This window comes from Protopterus annectens, chromosome 8.part1, assembly GCF_019279795.1.
Source record: "Protopterus annectens isolate FY-2018-M chromosome 8.part1, PAN1.0, whole genome shotgun sequence".
In the NCBI taxonomy this organism is placed as follows: domain Eukaryota; kingdom Metazoa; phylum Chordata; order Ceratodontiformes; family Protopteridae; genus Protopterus; species Protopterus annectens.
The window spans coordinates 34,376,748-34,396,621 of record NC_056742.1 but is presented as its reverse complement, the minus strand read 5'-3'; positions in this window follow the sequence as shown (position 1 = coordinate 34,396,621).

The window sequence follows — 19,874 nt, the reverse complement described above, 5'->3', positions numbered from 1 at the left end:
GGTGCTTTGGGTATTGTGTTAGGTGCAGCATGTTTGTTTTTTCACCCACCCTGTTAGGAACTATCTGGATTTTCATAAAGGAATAGTGTGACCTTCTTCTAAAACTTGTATTTAAACTTGTGAAATTTGACCTCTCTCCCAAGCAAGCTATAATGTTATACCAAAGAATAATGTCCTACTTTTCTAAACCTCAGTATAGCAGTTCTTCAAGACTCCAGAAAACTATGAGTTCACAAATTAGATCCAGCTTTGCCTTTTCAGTATTTGGCCATTGCATTGGAGATGCCCTACGAAGAGGTATAAATACTTTAAGATCATTAAGGATTTTAAGTATATATCCATTCTACACTTAAATGAAATGGCTAACTATTTTTTTTTCTTATTCCCCGTTATCTAAACTTTACTATGAACTCTTCATTCCAGAAAAACTTGGCATCCTCTTTACCTGTACCATTAATACTTTTAATATTTAACTTGTTCACTCTAGTGGAATTCTGAGGGAACTCTGGAGGGTTCTACTTTAACTTCCAATGATTTCTTCCTATACGTCTTGACAAATTAGATTATGTACTGACATTTAAAACAAAAGTTCATATGTTTGGAGAAATAAAGGTTACTAAAGAAATGTAAATTGCAAACTGTTCAGTGCAAACAAGTCCTTACATTCATAGTAATCATTAAATACTAGTTCTTAAACTGGATTTTATACATCATAATAAAAACAGCAAATATTAATGGTGTAATATTTTGTAAATTTACAGTATGTCAGCAACCACAATAGCTACACATATACATTCAGCAGCATTCTGTTTGTGCATATATGACTTTTTTATGTTGCTATGCAGTTCTGTCTGTGTTTTTTGGTTATTGAGATATTTAGAAAAAAAATGAAAACTATAGCAATATAAATAAACAGTATATGGACAACAATAAATATCTCTTTTACAGCTCTGACCATCATTGAAATGTGAGCTAACTCTACCTAACACTAAAACTATTCCTGCCCCTAGTCATAAACCTACATATTATGTTACTAAAATCTCTTTCAGTAACAGCACTGCTACCAAAAGAACACTTTGGTTTTGTAACTGGGGTGTATGATATAATGTACTTTCAATTGGATAGACTTATTAGATATTGTTGATTCTTGCTCATTTTATGTGATTCAGTACAATGGGTTTTCAGTGTTTTTGTGCTTTCAGTTATTTTTTAGATATTTTCATATCATATAATTTCAGTTTTAGATTTTTTCATGACATACTCATATTTGTGTATCTATATTACATATACACACATTATAGCTATATATATATATATATATATATATATATATAGCTATAGATATACATACCTACACACACAAGCACACACACAAGCACTCTCTCTGTCTCTAATATTGTTCTGCACCCATCACCGTTTGTCTTTAGGTAAGACTTACACTACACCTCCATTTCTTTGAATTTCTAAGTACTAATCACATGATCTATTTATCTGTCTGACAAAACTACTAATATACATCTTCAAATGCTTAATGTTTAACTTTTGCTAATGCATAAATATATTTTATACTGTAACAGTTGCCTCCACTTTCATATTAATTTAATCTAATTAGCAAACATATTGTGTAATAGTTAACATATATTACTGAATGTCTGTTTAAAAATGTTTGTAATATGTTGGAGCTTTTCTCCACGAGCCTCTGCTGAAATGAGGTTTTTGACTAAACCCAGTTGAACAAAGCCAGTAAATAAAAGCAAAATAAAATCAAATGCCTCCATCTATATAGTCATGAAATAGCATTTTTATTCTAGACTGGATTTGCATAGCTTGCTGTTACCTGTCTTCAGTTTATATATTGAAAGTCAAGTCATAGACATTTCTGTATAAGGTATAATCTATATGTGGGATCACAAATCACTTCCAACACAGTATAACCTGCATTCCCCTCACTTGCAACATGCCTTTATTAAACATGTGAACAGGTTTTCAGACTACATTCCAACACATAGGCAGTGGTTTCCTTGATCACTCACAAACTAAGAAGTGAACTACATGAAGAAGTTGTTAACTATCTGTCTTTGCTTGCCAGCTTGATAACCTGTTTAAGAGGAGTATACAGTCAGCCTTTATTTCTTTCAGGCATATTTACATAACTAGACTCTAGAATGCTTACATTTGCACCTTTCTTACTAGAAGTGTTTCATATTTTCTACCAAGTTCAACAATTTATTATTTTGAAAGCTACTTTCCTTAAAATGTCATTTTGTCAGACTGAAAGTACATTGGATTCCCCCATTAAAAGCATGAACGTCTTCCTCTTTGGCATCCACAACCTATGTCAAAAGCATAACTGTTCACTCTTATACCATATGTATGCATACTTTTCTTTAGTCCAAAGCAAAGTTTATTCAAAACTGCCATGATGCATTGAATTATTTCAAAATGTTGCACTCTACCAGAGATTATAAATAACATCATTACTATGTAACCTACTCTTTTATTAACCTAAAAAAGGCAATACACATTTCCAAGACATAAATATGAATATTTTGTGAACTGCAAAAAGGGTTTTCAAGTACTTTAAAGAAATCTAAGACTGGCACATCCAACAATTAATGATATGTTATGTTTGACCTACAAAAAAAAATCATTTGATTAAAACTGAACATACAAATCTTTTAAATAGTGCTTTCCGTCCAACTGTAAAGTTAAAGCAGATAATGTATTAGAGCAGTGATTATTATTGCTACCCAAAAGCATTTATTTCTTTAGTATAGTAGTCATGTGGCATGTCTTCTCTGAACAGTCTGTTTGACCTTCCATTGATCAGATCAGTTCTTAAATTTCCTCCTACATCCAAAGGCATCAGATAGATGACTTGCTGGTCTTCCAAGTTGGTCATATATGTGTTTGTCATGTATTATTAGCATGTGAGTGAGTGAGTGAGTGAGTGAGTGAGTGAGTGAGTGAGTGAGTGAGTGAGTGAGTGAGTGAGTGAGTGAGCCAGTCAAAGTATCTTGTTTATTTACCTTACAGCCACCATATGCTAGGACAGCCTCTGCTTCCTCATAATAATGATTTGAATAACACAGGTATTATATAATAAATGTAGAAATTAATGAAAAAATTAAAATGAGTACCACTTCAAATCTCTAAGGTTATCTAATTTTGTTTGTTATATAACCTGTTTAATTTTCAGCAATATGTTTGACACAGTACTGCTCACAAAATAATAAACAAATGTATTAGCCTTGGGTGAAAACTGTAATGTCAGGAAGCACACCCAGATGAAAGGGTGGTTAAAATGGAGTACCATGAGTCAAAATTACCACTTGCTTTTCAGATAATTCTCTTATTAGCCATTGTCTGAATTCAACCATGCTACAAATAGGAAGGAGATGGACATTCAGTTTACCTCCAGCACATAGCTCTACAGGAACAGCAGTTATTATTACACTAAATGGACAAATATGGCAGATGTGCTGTAAAACCAGTAGAATTCACAGTTTGAATTGGGGGATATACATAGCATCAATACTTTAGAGAAAGAAAATGGAACTCAGAAATGTAATTCAGCACTAATATGTGGCAGTAAAATGGTGTAGAGCAGCAAAATATCCAATACAATAAACCTTGTAGACATATCCATACACAGTAGCCCCAAAACAGATATCTCATATGGTCCAGCATTGACGTGTTATGGCTTATCAGGGTGATAGTACAATAGGCATGTACACAAACACACCACATATCACAAAACAAAGATGAGGATGCATTATACTACACAAAGGCACACTGGATGTCTAGTCCTGCTATCAGAGAAGTAAGGAGTGTGGTATTTCCCATACATCATCATGCACCTCATAACTACCCTTTTTTTTCTTAAATGCTTTTATTAATTTTTTTTAAATAAATAACATAGAAATAGATAATATAACATTTACATACATAGAGAGCAGATATAGACATTTATAATTCAAAAAACAAAAACAAAATTAACATGATAACTATTTACAAGGCCAGAACAGTGACGTTGAATTTTCTGAAAGAAAATGAAATCAGATTATTTTTTTGTTTAATAGTATCTCAAGTTTCATCCACAAATTTAATGCAGAGTTTTGTCCTTTTTGATGATCTTGTTAAGTGTATCCTCAGTCTGGACCAACAGCTTCATTTAGAAAAAAGCAGCAGGACCCAAAGTATGGATTATTTTACACCATCTGTTCATACGTGATAAAGCAGGCAGCTTATGGACACCTGTGGAGTAGGAGTTATGAATGGTACACAACTCCCTGTGCCACCTCTCCATGCTATCTGTGTATACTGATGGGTAACTGAAGATAACTTCTCTTTTTGGCTAACATGATGGATTAAAGGCCTATGGCAGTCAGTGGATCTGCAGAAGACATGTACCTTATCACCTGGCATGACTACAGATGTACTTGTAATGGAACCAATCAAGGTCAGGTTCTACTTCCTTAGAGCAATCCTCTTGTAGGGCCCAGCATTCTGTGTTTCACCCAGTTGTAGGTATACCAGTGCCAAGACCACCTTAATCTGTATCAGAAAGTCTAGGTAGGAAGCACACTTTAGGTCAAGTCCTGACTTCTATATCCAACACCACAACATCTCTTGTGGTTCAATGACACACTCCTGCCTTCTTCAACACTCATGCCTGATTGTCACAGATCTTGTCTCACACAATGCATATACCTCTTTGCTTGACACCTTAATTTCTTCTTACTTTCTTCCTGTCTAAAATCTTCTGCAACAGATTGTCTTCTCCTTTTCTGCACATATGACTCAACCACCTTAATCTGTTCTCTGTTATCTTTTCTGCAATTGGAGCTACTTTGGCTACTGCTCTGCTTATTCTTCAGTCATCTGGGATATGCAATTCTCTCCACACTGCTATGAGCACCTTTAAGAGTAATTTCTTTCCTCTCTTACCCAACATCTTTATTATATCTGCTATGACCTCATCTGAGCCTGGCTTTATTTTCCTTAGTGCTGTTCTTGCTTCTTTTATGGTAGGCTCCTTTTCTTCTCTCATCATAGGCTGCGTCTGAGGCAGTACATCTTCTGTGTGGCTTTCTTCATTCAGAAGCTGCTGGAAGTACTCTTTCCATCTACCTTTGATGTCCTGTGGAGTGGCGAACAGCTTGTTGCTGGCATCCCTTATAAAGGGTGTCTGACTATCTTCTTTGCATGCAGCCTTTTTAACATCCATCAGTGTAATCTATACATCCAGTCCACACTGTATTCCTGTACGATTCCTAATAGGCAGGTAAAGATACAGTCATAATTTAACTGTTTTCTGCATGACATTAATCAATAAATTTAGAGTCCCAACATGGTATTTTCCATCTCCCCTAAGCATGAGTGGATGCCATAGAGCTTCTGGCACAGAGTCAATCATGTGGGAATGGTGGCAGTAATCATCCAATAGGGGGCTACATGTTGGATAAATGATATTGTCTTCCAATGTCATTAGGCATGTGTGGTTCTTCCTACCCTCCACCTCAGAGTACCAAACAATAAATGATCCTGGCTGGTGTTTAACACAGTCAGGGGATAATTTCCATGAGTATTGTAAATGCCGTCCTCTCAGCTCTCTTCCCTTCTGCATGATTTGTAGTAGCAGCTTCTTTAATGCTTCTTCTCAGGACAAGTGCTGCACAGCCAAGCCAGTACTTTCCTGAACACTGTTGTTCTACGGTGGTTGGGACACCATTTGAGATCCATGCTTCATTTTAAATACAGTCATCATCTTGGCATATTCTACTTTATCCAGTCTGGATGACTGGTGATGCACCACAGCCTTTACTGATTTTCTCCATCTGCATTTCCTAGTATAGTGACACTTCCTCTGCAGCTTGGCATACATTTACCCACAGTGTGCCAGCAGGACTTGCATTCATGGTACCATAGCTCTCAACCAATCAGGGACAAATTTCAACAGCATCAGGGACAAATCCATAGAAAATTGGGGACAATCAGGGGCACTAAAATATTACTACTATTAACTTCAGACGCTGACAAAATAAGATAATGTGAATTAATATACATTTTCAGAAGTAAACGAAGTCTATAACTCTTAATTATTGTCACTATTTTTTAAGTGTAATTAACCACCTTTCCTAAAGTTCCCTGATTTAGGAGGGATTAAGTGGACAGAGCTAAAATTTGAGTCAAAATCAGGACCATCCGTAAAAATCAGGTACATTTCAGAGGTATGAATGGTAACATTCTCAATGGAACCCAAGGATGTCAACATCAAGCATTACACTTTGACACATCTGCTCAGTGTTTTTCTAGGCTGCATGTGTTTTGTAATGCTCTCCATAGTCATCGTCATTGTGAAATACGAGCGCCTGATAGATTCACAGTTTTGAATGTTTCACATGCAAAGGAAGTGCAGCCCATTTCCATGACAAGTAGCTACCTGAGGAGGGGGTGGACTTTCACAGAATACTCATACATTTTACAAATGCTCCTGTGACCTGTTGAACTTTGTCTACTTCCGTTTGAGGGTGAATGAATGTAGACAACCATGTGTACTGTTTCCAGTCTCAATGCAATGCACTAGAACTACTGCAAGTACACCTAATGTCATAAACAACATTTACTTTACTGCAATAATGCCTGTTATTAAAACATTGAGTGCTACTGGCTATCTCTACTGGCAAAGAGGGATAAAGCCATGACCTCTCTACCAGATAATCCATTTCTCTATTATCCCAGGTGCTCTAAGAACTGGTATGCAGAGGCAGGAAAGGAGCTGTAATTGTTAAGTCAACCACCTAGACAAAGAAGCCATAGCTGGTTCTCCTCATTTGTTTGGACAAATGTGCTTGTCCTCATTGTTTGTTGCATAACAGGATCAGCAGCTGGTATAAAATTATGTATGAGTGCCCAAAACGAACACACTACTAAATGTCACAGCAATGGCAACAGCAGCCATGTTAGTTTTATAACCCCAAAAATCCTGAACTCTAACAGAGGGTGATGCCAACTCTCTAAAACACCTATTAAGGAATGATAGAGCCAAAAATATGTGAAAAGGGCAGATGGGGGGAGGCTTGATGATCATCATGGGGGATGGGGGAATCAAACAAAAAATGTGCTTGACCATTAATGCACCATTAATCACCATTGTCCATTAAATAATAGACATTAAAATGACCATATTTTAACATGCAGTGCTTGTTCTGCCTTTTTGTTTACTTAATGTAATTGATGGTAATCATATGTGACAAGAATCACTGTAAATTCCAATAGCATATAACCCCATCTGTGGAGTTATCCTCTAAATTTTCTATACTGACATGTTGTTATTTGCTTGGCAGTATATTTAATTTAAGGTATTGTAACACATTAGTTCAGTAATTAATTTTACTAAATTATTAAAAAACCTCATCTGCTGTATTACTGTATTTTTAAGCATGCTGGTCTGTCTTTCAATGCACAAACATGCACCAAGGGGTAGGGTATGCAGTAGATGAGGCCCTGCATTCTATCACCTGTTCAAACAGTAATGACAATTGTATGTATGCAGTGTTGAAGTAACACTTTACATTGTTATACTGCTTCCTTATTTAAACAATGCTCAATAAAGAATATGGCACAAAATGGATGCATAGAGAAAGACAAACTGCAAGCCATACTTGCTATTTTGAAGTGATTGAAAGAATAAATAAGAAAAAAATGAGTTTCATCTAAGCATACATAAATCAGATAGTTATTATAACAGCTAAAATAAATTACACTGCCTTGAAAAAATGAGAGGTATAAATGTGTCCATGGTAAGAAGCACACAGTAAGATACTAAATATGTATTTCAAACTTACCATTAGGAAATCTAAGGCCAGCTATGCATTTAGGATTTCAACTAATTGAAAAGATAACCACAGGGGCTTCTTTAGCTATATTAGGAGGATATGAAGTAGCCTACAGTTCTGTACTGAACTTATCTCAGATGTTACCTCTTTCTGTGACCTCAAAGAGATTGCTAATGCTCATTTGGACAAATTCTCTTTCAAATTCATTCCCCCAAATCCCCCTCTCTAGCCTTGTTTTTCTCCTCACACTTCCCCTCCAAGTCATTTTGTCAAAATCCAAAATTAAAAGCACTACTTTCATGGGTCCTGACAATATCCCTGGATGCCTGCTAAGAATTGAAAGTCATATTTAGCAAAGCACCTCCATAACTTCTTCAGCCTAACTCTCTCCACTGGTTATGTCCACAAGAAGTGGAGAATGGCAATTGTGGTGTCCTTGCACAAAGGAGGTCCTGAGATTTATAGGACTATTAGTCTCACTAGTATTACTTGCAAGGCTTTGGAATGTATTGTAGCTAAACAAACAAACAAGCAATAATATAAGTGATCTTTCATCTCAGGATATGCGTCAGTTCGGCTATGTAATGTCAGATAGCACCTGCTCAATACGTTTGATTTCTTTTAAAGGGGTACTGAGGCCCTGGATAAGGGACATACAGTTCACAGTGCTTATCAAGACCTAACTATGTACTTCGACACTATTCCCCATGAAGGGATTATTGACAAACTCTTCTAACTCAACATTAACCAATGCATATTTCACTGAATTAGTAATTAGCTGTTTTGCAGAATCCATGCCATTAAGTTCAGGAGTACTTTCTATAGACAGAAAAATATCTAGTGGTGTCTCACAAAGCTCTGTCATGGGTCCCATCTTCTATGGTTTATATTTCTGTACCATAAAAGCTAATATCAAGGAACATTAGATAACCATATTTGCTGATGACTGTAAACTGGGGGAAGGTCTCATATCCTATTCTGACTGCTAGATCTGAACCAGATGTCTTTAATTTAACACCAGGACTTGTGTAAAATCTTCTTGTATCTTTCAGAATAAAAATCTGTACTCATTAAACGCCTGATAAAGGTGGCTTATTATGTAGTAACAGCATACAGTGGAGGTTACTATAGTAATCTAACAAGATCCATACAAGTCCTATATTAGTAAAACTGTCTCAAATAACAGTGTTGATGAAATAAACCAAACTATAGCTGAAGATTGCAAACTGAATGCTCAGACTTCTGTAGCTCTGAAAAATTAATCATTCTTTTCCTCTTTAATAGTAAAAGAAAGACAAGCTGCACTGTTTTCTGTAGTTTCTGAATTTCTAAACTGACTTTTGAATATCTAAACTGCTGGACATTTGAATTGACTTCTTTACACAATCTTCTGAGTATCTGAGTTAACCTTGGTCTCAAAAGTATCTTTTGCACTGCTAAAACCTATTAAATTTACAACAAGGTCTATACATCTCCGTAATCTAGGTTCCCAAGCCTGGTACCAAAGAAATAATACTGCAGGTGCTTGTCTCAGATTTGTTACAATAACAAGCCTGTAACCAAATCAGTTAGCATTGCAGGTGCTTGTCTCTGATTTGTTATTGCAACAACTTTTTCCACACATTCTGTTAGTGTAACAATAGGTATCATTTAAATGTAGTTTATTAAACAAAAATGCAGTATTTTCTTTGGATAAGACTAGAAAGGCAATTGTATTAAAGCACGACTTTGCATTTCGCGTACAGTTTCAGTGAATGTACTTTTAATCAGTGAAAATAACATTCAGTTAAGAATATTTATAAAAATAAAATGTGCTAACAGAATGTGCAGTACATTGAGCGCAGACAAACAGATCTTGTTTAGTTGGCACAAGGCTTTGGAACCAAGATTAAGAGGCATGTAAAAATTCACAGGGTTTTGGTATTGTTAGGAGATACTTCATTCACATTTATTTCATTTGGATTGATATGCAGAAAGTCATCGCAGTTTAGCCCTCAGAGGAATGGTACAGACACTCGAGAGTGAGTGCAGAAGTCAAGTCAAATATCCAGCATTCCAGAATATTAATTATACAACAACCCCCCCATTAATATTCCTAAATGTGCATGCTGATTGGTCAGCATGCATGTTGTAAATCAGAGTTATAGTAATGGAAAAAGATCCAGTCGTCTGGACTTTTTCCATTAGTATAACTCTTTTTTTTTTTTTTTTTTTTTTTTTTTTACAGTAACTGAATGCAAGATCTCTGTTGCTTTTTACAACCTGTCTCGCTATGTTAAACAAGTTTAACATAGCAAGACAGCTTTAAAAAAAGCAACGGAGCATCTCCGTTGCATTTTTTTAAAGCTGTCTCGCTATGTTAAACCCATTTAACATAGCGAGACACTTTAAAAAGCAACGGAGATCTTGCTTTCACCATTGCTTTTTTCAAAACTGTCTCGCTATGTTAAATGGGTTTAACATAGCGAGACAGCTTTAAAAAAAGCAATGGAGATTCCCTGTTGTTTTTTTAAAGCTGTCTCACTATGTTAAACTCCTTTAACATAGCGAGACAGTTTGTAAAAAGCAACGGAGATCTTGCTTTCTCCATTGCTTTTGCCCACAGCTCTGATGTACTGCGTAAGCATATGCATGCGCAGTACATCAGAACTGCTGCAGACTACCAGACAGCTGCAGAAGGGCAGCAAGGAGGCATTATACAATGCCATTATTTAAGAAAAGTCATTATTTTTTTTCTTAAATAATGTCATTGTATAATAGCAATAACTCACTTCTGGGTGTGGATAATGCTGGATTTACACACGGTTGTCTTTGTTTGGCCACTCAGGCTTTGCCCTCGTGACCAAACCACACCAACTGTGGGTAAATCCAGCATTACCCACACCCAGGCGTGGGTTATTGCTATATTATATTATTGAAGAGGAAAGGAAAATAAGTTCAGAAGCTACGGGCATAATAACATTCTGAGTACAGAATTTATGGACAGTATAATAAGTTCAGAAGCTGCAGACTATTTCAGTTTATCATCACTGTTATAGACAATAAGATTTGACATTCTCAGTTCAGAATTTATGGACAGAATAATGAGTGTAGAAGCTATGGACATTAAAATTTGATTCAGATCTTGTTGACATCTACCACCACTGTACATAATAAAACATTCTTAGCCAAACTACAGAGTATGTATGCTTTTACACTGAAAAGTACAAAAAGATTTGGAACATAATGAGAGACTGGCATCTGTTCAGCACAATTCTGGGTAATTAACAAATAAAGACTTTTATTCCAGTCTCATTCCAGTTTATTTCAGTTATTTCTAGTTTATTCTCTTATTGATTGATATATTGACATTTGATTACTGGGAAAGTTCGACTGTGTAGGAGTCCATTTTCAGAAGAGGCCTGAGGCAGAAAAGTTCCAAAATATTACAAAACATTTTAAGAATAATAATTTTACAGACTTTAAAAATAATAATTATACAAATAAAATAAACAATATAAATAATTGTACTAAATTAGACATAAAATGAAAACATTGGTTAAGAATAAATACATGTTATAAGTCAGTGATTAAATAGAGAAATTTTAGCCAGTTGACAGAGAAATTGAAGGTACTCTAGTATAATACAGACAGGAATTGGAATACAAAGTGAGAGACAAGCACACCTATGGTATATTTGGAGAAAAAGCCAGGGGAGATAAATTAATAGAAGTAAGGAAGTGAGTGATGAAGGGACAGTAAGGAGATGGAAGGAATGAATCTACCTCAATTCAAGAAAAGTCAGATTCAGTACTTTAGAAAACTATGGCTATGTCCTTGTCCTAATCCCGACTAACTCTTACTATCACTTGTGTGCACATGGAGGATTTCTGCCTACACTTTATTGTTTCTTTACTTATAACTCCTATGATCTACTTGGTTCTACTACCAGGTTATCCTACTATGCATTTAATACCTTATCATTCTTAAAATCACTGTCTAGAATTTTCCATCTAAGTAAAAATTTAATAATTTGTGTATCTGTTTTTGTGTTTGTTTACATCTGTGTAAAAATCCTTTTATTTGTGTTTTATTTTGTGTTTTAAACTATAAAAATGTAACAGTTTGTTGAATGTCTTTTTGGAGCTTTTTTCCCCGGGCCTCTGCTGAAAATGGACATGTATCCAGACGGACTATCCCGGTAAACAAATGTAAAATAAATAAATTTGTCCACATTTAGGGATATAGTTTATCCTGATATTGAGCAAGAGCAGAGACAGTTTTGGCTAGGAAGTGTTTCAGAATGGTTTCCTCTTTGTAGCAAGTCATCCTTATCAGTGATTTGGCCTGAAGTTTATTTCACTACATTCATGTGTACCCTTTACTGAAACATTTCTTTGTGCTGAAACTGTACTAAATTAAACTGCATGTAAAATGTGAAATATAAAATGAAGATAATAGGTCTCCTTTAATATGGCTGAATTTTTCAGCCTATGCAAAGTGAATAATGTATTAATGCAAGATTTCTTCTAATAAAATTATATATATGTAAGTCCTTATCTTACAACTCTCCCTGAAATCCTTGACCTGGGATTTGCTTCTACAATTACTTTATAAATATATTATTATAATCTGCAAAAGATACTGTAATGATCAGTATAACTAATATAGCAAATGTAAAATAGTTTTTATCTGGTAAATAAACTTGGAATTTTAATTTTTTTGAATTGGTGCCATTTGGGCATTCATGATCTATAATTTTATGTGTACATAATCTGGACTGAAGTCTATTAACTTTAAGACTTAATTTAACTGGGCAAGTTTTAAGATGTCTTAGAACTGGTATTACTTGCACTGTGTATTAATGTTTGAACTAATTTGGTGATAGCATTTATAAACTCTCTTTTTACACCTAGTGAACCATGAAGTACGATGGATTAGCAAGGAGGAAGTAAGGATAGCTATAAAGAGAATGAAGAATGGAAAGGCTGTTGGCCCAGATGACATACCTGTGGAAGCATGGAGGTGTTTAGGTGAAATGGCAGTGGAGTTTTTTACCAGATTGTTTAATGAAATCTTGGAAAGTGAGAGGATGCCTGAGGAATGGAGAAAAAGTGTTTCGGTACCGATTTTTAAGAATAAGAGTGATATGCAGAGCTGTAGTAAACTACAGAGGGATTAAATTGATCAGTCACAGCATGAAGTTATGGGAAAGAGTAGTGGAAGCTAGGTTAAGAAGGGACATGATGATTAGTGATCAGCAGTATGGTTTCATGCCGAGAAAGGGCACTACAGATGCGATGTTTGCTCTGAGAGTGTTGATGGAGAAGTGCAGAGAATGTCAGAAGGAGTTGCATTGTGTTTTTGTAGACTTACAGAAAGCATATGACAGGGTGCCTAGAGAGGAGTTGTGGTATTGTATGAGGAAGCCAGGAGTGTCAGAGAAGTATGTAAGAGTGGTACAGGATATGTACGAGGGTAGTGTGACAGCGGTGAGGTCTGCAGTGGGAGTGATGGATGCATTTAAGGTGGAGGTGGGGTTACATCAAGGATCAGCTCTGAGCCCTTTCTTATTTGCAATGGTGATGGACAGGTTGACAGACAAGATCAGACAGGAGTCCCCGTGGACTATGATGTTTGCAGATGACATTGTGATCTGTAGTGATAGTAGGGAACAGGTGGAGGAGACCCTGGAGAGATGGAGATATGCTCTAGAGAGAAGAGGAATGAAGGTCAGTAGGACTAAGACAGAATATATGCGTGTGAATGAAAGGAAGGATAAAGGAATGGTGAGGATGCAAGGAGTAGAGGTGGCGAAGGTCGATGAGTTTAAATACTTGGGGTCAATAGTTCAGAGTAATGGTGAATGTAAAAGAGAGGTGAAGAAGAGAGTACAGGCAGGATTGAGTGGGTGGATAAGAGTGTCAGTAGTATTTTGTGACAGACGAGTACCTGTAAGAGTGAAAGGGAACATCTACAAGAGGGTAGTGAGACCAGCCATGTTATATGGGTTGGAGACAGTGGCATTGACAAAAAGACAGGAGTTTGAGCTAGATGTGGCAGAGTTAAAGATGTTAAGACTTGCACTGGGTGTGACGAGGGTGGACAGGATTAGGAATAAGTATATTAGAGGGTCATCCCAGGTTGGAAGGTTTGGAGACAAAGCCAGAGAGGCAAGATTATGTTGGTTTGGACATGTGCTGAGAATGGATGCTGAGTATATTGGGAAAAAGATGTTAAGGATGAAGCTACCAGGTAACAGGAAAAAAGGAAGACCTAAGATAAGATTTATGGATGTGGTGAGATAGACATGCAGGTGGTTGGTGTGACAGAGCAAGATGCAGAGGACAGGAGGAAATGGAAACAGGTGATCCGCTGTGGCGAACCCCTAATGGGAGCAGCCGAAAGAAGAAGATGATGATGATATATATATATATATATATATATATATATATATATATATATATATATAGGTTTACCTTTGAAAGATTGAAAATCATATCATTGATCGGCCCGTTGCGTGAACCGAAATGACGAATTCTGTATGTCAAACGTCACGGAAATTTGAAACTCAGCAAATCAAACAACAGATTCACTGAGTTTTGAACTTCATTGTCGAACACACAATGTAATGCAGGGGCACACCCCCCCCTACTTTAATATTCTAACTCCAAGATTGCACTACAGTGGGGAAAGGGTCCATTTCCCATTCCCCACTATAGTGCAATCCACACCAAAAATGCTGTATCTGCAATGAGCGAACGGCACTGTGCATTTACTCATTGCACATTCGATGCATTTTTTTGGCTATATGGAAACTGGAAAATGTCCTTTGGAACAATCCACTTTCACACATGTGCAGTATGCCCATATATAAATATATGGGTTCAGTATATAATTTTGAAATGCTAAAATCACGAATTTCAGTATTTCGAAATTATAATACCGAGAACCTGGAATCCCGAAGCAGCAGAAGTGAGAATTTCAAAGTCTCGCAGTAGGGAGAATTTGAATTAGCGCTTCTGTTGTTTTGGAGAGTAAGTGGTGTGGTGTTTGTGTGTGTGTGTTGTTTGGGATGTAAGTGTGTTAGTATGTGTGTGAGGGAGTGTAAAATGTGTGTGTGACTTGCACTTGTGTGACTGGTTGTGTGAACTCAGAGTTAGAATATATAAGAAGAGGGGTGTGGGGGGTGCAGGGGGGCTTGCCCCCCTGTATATACATAGTTTAAGTTAGTGTGTGTGGTTGTGGGGGGATGCTACATGTTTGTGTAGTGTAGGTACGTGTTTGAATTTCGCATTTTTTTTTTCATTTTTGGGATTCTGGGTTCTCGGTATTATAATTTCGAAATACTTAAATTCGTGACTTTAGTATTTCTAAATTATACAGTGAACCCAAATGTGTATATATATATATATATATATATATATATATATATATATATATATATATATATATGTACAAACACACACATATCCACAAAACAAACAGCATCGTAATTACCCATTCTAAAGACTTAAACCTTGCCTGTGACATAAATAGCACCTGCTGGAGAGATAGGTATGCATCCCAGAGACTACCACGTCTATAGAACAGGGTCCCCATCCATGTGAAACAGAGTTCCTCCCTAACCCAATTCAAGTGCAAGTTGGACAATTGGATGTGAAACTGGAAATTCATCCCTGGTTTGGCACCTATGTCTCTAATGCAAACAGGTAAAATGTAAATGGTTCATATCCTAGGCCCATGCTTACACTTATCAAGGGTATCAAAACATGTCAGAGACTTGGGATGCATGGCTAGGATTAAAAAGGCTGTTGTGGTCATTAGCCTAGCAAACACCTATGAACCTATGCACTGTTGTATTGGGTGTGTGAGCATAAGTGAGTATCTGTTATGCAACAAACAAGGATATGTTTGTCATGCTGCTCTCCTTGTTTTGTAGCCTTAGTGTTATATGTTGATCACTGTGGATTGTTTAAACTGTAATCAAGTGGTGAATGAGTGCCAGATGTGGCAGTCATGATAACTGCCAGGGCTGCTAGTACACACATTCATGATAATGCCCTGGGCATTGAACACTACCTGGCAGTTGATGGAGTGATTGACATAGACTCTACCCTCTTCACTGAGTGGTGCCTTGATGTGTACATGAGTGCAGTCTATGACACCCAGTACCTCAGGGTAGTGTGCTACATGGTAGAAGAGATGCATATTGCTGGCCCTCTCCTCAGGGGTGCAGGGTAAATAAATGTGCTCACTGGCATTTGCTTGCATGGCACCCAGGAACTGGTGGAGTACCCTGGATGCAGATGCCTGTGAGACCCCCATTATGGACCCAGTTGGCCTTTGAAAAGTACCTCTAGCTAATATTCTAAGGGATACACATACCTTTGTTTCCACTGGGATGGGTTCCTGTCTGTTGGCTCTGGGTTTGAGTTGAGGGTGGCAGAGCTCGGTGAGTTCTTGTAGTATGTCCCTGTCCACCCTGTAGAGCTCTACAATCTCCAGCTCATGTAGCTCCTGGAATGTTACCCTGGACCTGAACACTCTTCTCCTTCTCAGTCTGGGCCTATTGTCAGCATCAGCATCAGGACTGATCTCAGCATCTGGCACATACAGATGTAGCAGAGCAGAAGCAGCCCCTATCATTTTTGTCAGTTAAAATTCCCAATTACAAATGTCTAATTTTCATTTTTTACACTTTTTAATTTTTTTTTTTTTTTTGCAAACTAGCATGTTTGTGTGGTGCTTCTCTCCCCTCAAATGTAATATACGTATTAAAAATATATATTTTTTATTGATTTGCATTGCTTTTTGGACTCCCTGGCCATAGTTTTGGCTATTTGCATGCCTACAGTGCAATATCCACCCTTTTATTTGGGCTTTTTACAGCCCGTTTAAATTTTACATTCTGGTACACAGTTTCTGTATGCATACATTTCTAACATCAACACAGCACCTACATGGGTATCTTTCTGCTTATTGGATCACAAATCAACCTCATGTGCATGGATTTCACTAGCTTATGATGGGGATTGTTTTACAGGGACATTTCTATGTCCACACACTTGTGCACGCCTCTCTTCCCTGTTTTTTGGATCACTTAGCGGCCATGTTCCATGTTGAGGTCGTGCCATTATGCTTACATGGCAAATTGCTCCATGTAGGCTTTATTGAATACCACTCTATGTTTTTTTATTTAGGTGATCACTAGAAGAAAAAGGCTGTTTAAAAAAAAAAATCTAAAATCAGTCTCTGAGCATGTGCATCCTCCATGGCTTTCCCCAGAACCCCGGCTTAATGAAGTTGTTTCCTCTTCAGTTACAGACTACAGTCTTGCTCAGAGCATGTTGAATGAGTAAATGAATAACTGCAAGAGAAAAAAATGAAAATCATGAGAAAAAGGAAGAACAAATGTAAACTGGATAGTGTAAGTAGGCCAGGATTTGTTGGGCAGCATGTGTGGGTGCCACAGACCTTTTTCACATAGGGTGCCATTTTACCTAAGGTCAACTCTGAACACAAATTTGTGAAAACATGCATGTTCTGTGGCAAAATCATAATGTAACTGCCACACAATGTTAGCTAACATACTTAGAAGGTAACCCATATCCCTGACTTAAGATTTCTTTTCTATAACATATGTTTTTAACACAAAAGTGGTAGCCGGATACCAACATCAGCAATAGCACCTTATCAGCTGAAAAAACAGGATTGTTCAATGGATTTGCACTGTGTGTATGTAATTTTGTCAATATGCAAAACTAATGGTTCTCCAGGTCATAGATATATATAGACTCTGTACTTCCTTCTGAGTGAAACCTTGTCTCAGCATAGCAAGTCACATAACCTTTGTTTAGAATCACATCCGGGGACTTATGTTAAGGACCATAGCCATGTGTATACAAAAGCTGATTAGAGATACTGCTGTTTGCCCAAAAATCAAATCGACCCCAGTATCTGCTACCTTAAGGTATAATTTCTCCAAATCTTTTGGGTTTCTAATACGATGGGAATAGCACACCAGATGACATAAGGATTGATCTTCAATTGGGAGAATTTATCAATGATGACTAAATGTCGGATTGTGTTGAAGGCCTTGCCTAAGTCAGGGTAGGCTGTATGCACAGATCTGCCTTCATCTATGGCTCTGGTAACATTTTCAAAGAAGTCTACCAGGTTAAAAAGGCATGATCTGCCTTTGACCAAACCAGACTCTGTCAGATCAATAGTTTAGAGATCATCTATATCCTTATTTATAAGGTCTATGATGATTCTATGGCCTTACAGATAAGGCTGGTTAAGTTTATAGGTCTGTAGTTCCCAGGGCCTGTTGCTGTATCCCATTTATGAAGGGGGATGACGGTTGCTGTTTTCCATTCACCAGGGACAAAACAAGTACTCAGGATGTGGTTGAAGATAGTACCTAATAGAGTTGCTAACTCATGTTTTATACCATTTAAAGTGCAACCTGGGATGCCATCCAGTCCTATAGCGGATGTGTTTTTGATCTTAGAGACACCATTAATGACTTGCTCTCTGGATATGCTAGGTTGGGGAGATGTAGTGGGAATGCTTTGTGGAATGTTTGGCGGGGACGGGGGGGTGAAATTTTTGCCAAACCTGTAAGCTAATACGTTAACTATTTTCAAAGGATCAGTGTGTGTGATGCCATCTATAGCTAGTTCATCATACATCTGGATCCTACCTTTTAGGTTATAAATATAACTGAAGAATGCCTTATGGTTATCCTTACCTATAGTTGCTAATTTGTTTTCAAAATTGCCCTTACAGGATTTTACAAGTTGTCTTATTTGTTTGTTCAAGCAGATGAGGGTGTTCTTCTAGTACTGGGAGCTCTTTTTTTATTCTTGGACAGCAACTTCTTCCTCTTATTGTATAACTTATTAATGCTAGATGTCTACCAGGATGGCTTGTTTTTTCTTGAGGATCGTGTTTTGATCCTATCAGGTACAGCTAAGTCAATACATTTGTTTAAGTGTCTGTACAGAGAATTTGTATATATCTTAGTATAGTTGTTAATGCCATCTGTGGGAACAGGAGCTTGAAAATGATTTATGCCATCCCTTAGGAGGGTGTAATTAGCTTTGGTGAAATTTCCTAGCCTCATTTCACTTAAAAGGGATTTAGGTGTTACAGCTACTTCACATGTGACTGATTTGAGAACAGATTTAACCACTGAGGGTCCTATACTTGTGGTGGTGCAGTGGTCACCCATGTTGGTGAGGACAAGGTTGAGAATATTTGAGCCCCCTGTGGGGGTTGCATACTATTTGTTCCAGAGCAGTAGTGATCAGTAGACTCACCTAACTTGGCTACCATTCTTCACTAGTGCGATCCCAGATAATGGTTATAATAAGTGCTGTGTGGGGTACCATCCCTCACAGTACCCAAGGCAGACTTGACAACATCTCCGGAAAATAGCCACTTAAAAAGATAAAGTATGCAAAGGAGTTAAGCTGAATTACTACAAGTAATCAACAATGGGTGCATGCATAAGTCTTCAAGAGAGATGGGATGAAATAAAGTACTGTCTTTTTTTCATTTTACTTTCCACACAATCAGGCATCAGAGGTGTACACAGAATATATATTTATGGGGAAGGAGGTAAGAAGCCATGCTGATTGTGGAAACACATCATTATATGAATACTTTCAAATAAAAAAGATGGCATTGTATACATCTGACAACCACAGCAGGTTGAGCTATGTTACTGTGATTGTTACTTTTTTTTTCAGTGAGATGGCAGTATGCAGAATGTTGTTATCAGTTGTGGGGGACATGCGATGTATGAAAGTAAATGCTACTTACAAGATAATTTCTGTCTGACTATTGATATTTTTTTGGGATTTAATATCTGTTAAAGAGCAACATGGCCTTTATATTTCTGTAATTCCTTTAAGTCAGGGGTACTGTAACTTGTAATCATAGGCATATTCTACTGGGATAGTATTTGTGCATTTTGTATCAAAGATCCTTATTAGAAGTCTATGATTTTTTATCGTGAATTGTCTTCAGAAGACTGACATATTG